This window comes from Poecilia formosa, unplaced genomic scaffold (genome assembly GCF_000485575.1).
Source record: "Poecilia formosa unplaced genomic scaffold, Poecilia_formosa-5.1.2 Scaffold620, whole genome shotgun sequence".
In the NCBI taxonomy this organism is placed as follows: domain Eukaryota; kingdom Metazoa; phylum Chordata; class Actinopteri; order Cyprinodontiformes; family Poeciliidae; genus Poecilia; species Poecilia formosa.
In genome coordinates, this window is record NW_006800559.1 from 212935 (window position 1) to 215567 (window position 2633).

The window sequence follows — 2633 nt, forward strand, 5'->3', positions numbered from 1 at the left end:
AAAAAAAAAAAAAAAAGGGCAGAAAATTGAATCTAGAGCTGAGAATTCACAGATTCTCCATTTTCCACTTCTTTCGCTGAGATAAAGCTTTTTGGGGATTTAGGCTTCTGCTCTCATGACACATAAGATTTAGATCTGGTTTCAGTTTAAAACAGCCAGATCAGAACATAAGTTTTAGACCATTATTAGATGTGGGACAGATCTGAAATGCTGACAAGCAGCAGATCTGACTCTTTGACACTTGGAACCTGGTCTAAATCTAAAGTTTCATGAGACCACAAACCGAGAGGCCAAAAACGCTTTATCTCAGCGAAAGAAGTGAAAATTGGACGATTTTGAATTCGAAGCTCTAGATTCAGTTTTCAGCCTTATTAGATGTTGGACAGCTCCGAAATGCTGAGAAGCAGTAGATCTGGCTGTTTCAAACTAGAATCAGGTCTAGAATATTTCTAAAGAGAAGCAGGCAAGAAGCCAAAAACGCTTTATCTCAGCGAAAGAATTGAACAAAATGGACTATCTGTGAATTCGCGGCTCTACATTCATGTGGAGGTTTCTCCATCTTTTCCTCAGTGTTAGTATTTATTTAAATGTTTTCATGTAATTAGAATTTCACTTTTTCTTTGGTGGTGGTTATTGCATTAGATTGTTTACTAATTTAGGTGCACAAATTTAGTAAACACCTTATGTTTATTTAAGATCATTAACATTTTGTTTTGCTGAGTTTAAGGACTGGCTGGCAGAAGGTGGTTGGTCAAAAGGAAAACCAGGAAGTGGAACAGTCCATCAGGCTGCGGGAAGCAGAGGACTTGATGTGAAAGAATCTGCCTCTCTCCACTAATAGCATAATTGCTAAAACCTTTTTGGTGTTAGGTTATTTTTGTTTTTATAGTTGTGTTAAAGTCAAAATGTTTTAGTTTAAATTAGTCATTTATGTTTATATATTATTTATCTTTGTCTCCTTCCCTACCCCTCCTCGTTTGTGTAGGCTAGCCTGTTTGTATAAATCACCCTGTGTGTGTTCATTGTGTCAGGTCAATTTTTGGTTTGTTATCTTGAGTTATGTTTGCCTTAGTTGATTTCTTTTCGGCCCATTTTGTTATATTTTTTAGATTTGTTGTTGAAACCTTTTGTTAAGATTTTCTTTGGAAAAAATAAATAGAAAATATTTTTTATATATATGCCTTTGTCCTTGTCCTTAACTGGTCGGACCGTCCCAATTCAATTTTCAGCTTTATTAGATGTTTTACAGCTCCGAAATGCTGAGAAGCAGTTGATCTAGCTGGTTCAAACTGGAATCAGGTCTTCATCGTATGTTACAAGAGATCAGCATGCAAGAAGCTAAAAACGCTTTATCTCAGCGAAAGAAGTGAAAAATCGACTATGTGTGAATTCGCCGCTCTACATTCAGTTTTCAGGCATATTAGATGTTGGACACCTCCGAAATGCTGAGAAGCAGTAGACCTGGCTGTTTCAACCTGGAATCAGGTCTTCATCTTATGTTTCAAAAGAAGCTAAAAACGCTTTATCTCAGCGAAAGAAGTGATAAATGGACGTTCTGTGACTTCGCAGCTCTACATTCAAATATCAGGCTTATTGATGTTGGACACCTCCGAAATACTGAGAAGCAGTAGATCTGGCTGTTTCAAACTGGAATCCGATCTTAATCTCAAATTTCACCAGATCAGAAGACAAGTAGCCAGAAAAGCTTTATCTCAGCAAAAGAAGTGAAAGATGGACTGTCTGTGAATTTGGAGCTCTACATTCAGTTTTCAGCTTTATTAGATGTTGGTCAGCTCCGAAATGCTGAGAAGCAGTAGATCTGACTGTTTCAAACTGGTATCAGGTCTGAGACATATGTTTCAAGAGATCAGCAGGCAAGAAGCCAAAAAAGCTTTATCTCAGCCAGAGAAATGAAAAAAATAACTATGTGTTAATTCGCAGCTCTACATCTTATTTTCAGCTTTATTAGATGTTTTACAGCTCCAAAATGCTGAGAAGCAATAGATTTGGCAGTTTCAAACTGGAATGAGGTCTCAATCTGATTTTTCAAAAGAACAACAGGCAAGAAGCCAAAAACGCTTTATCTCAGCGAGAGAAGTCAAAAATGGACTATCTGTGAATTTGCAGCTTTACGTTCAATTTTCAGCCTTCTTAGTTGTTGGACAGCTCCGAAATGCTGAACAGCACTAGATCTGGCTGTATTAAACTGAAATTAGTTCATCTGCTTATGTTCCAGATGATCAGAAAGCCAGAAGCCAAAAACGCTTTATCGCAGCGAGAGAAGTCAAAAATGTACTAACTGTGAATTTGCAGCTTTACATTCAATTTTCAGGATTGTTAGTTGTTGGACAGCTCCGAAATTCTGAGCAGCACTAGATCTGGCTGTTATTAAACTGAAATTAGTTGATCTTCTTATGTTCCAAAAGATCAGCAAGCCAGAAGCCAAAAACGCTTTATCTCAGCGAGAGAAGTCAAAAATGGACTCTCTGTGAATTTGCAGCTTTAAGTTCAATATTCAGCCTTATTAGTTGTTGGACAGCTCAGAAATGCTGAGCCCCACTAGATCGGGCTGGATTAAATTGAAATTAATCGATCTGCTTATGTTCCAAATGATCAGCAAGCCAGAAGCCAAA

At 37.5% G+C, this 2633-nt stretch overlaps 1 long non-coding RNA gene across 1 annotated transcript; it reads left to right on the forward strand.

The window, feature by feature from the left end:
• Positions 1 to 419: 419 nt before the first annotated feature.
• Positions 420 to 2070, forward strand: LOC107834428 (uncharacterized). The gene is made up of 2 exons (XR_001660223.1): positions 420 to 543; positions 1409 to 2070. It is a non-coding gene; the product is annotated as an uncharacterized LOC107834428 (long non-coding RNA).
• The last annotated feature ends 563 nt before the right edge of the window (positions 2071 to 2633 follow it).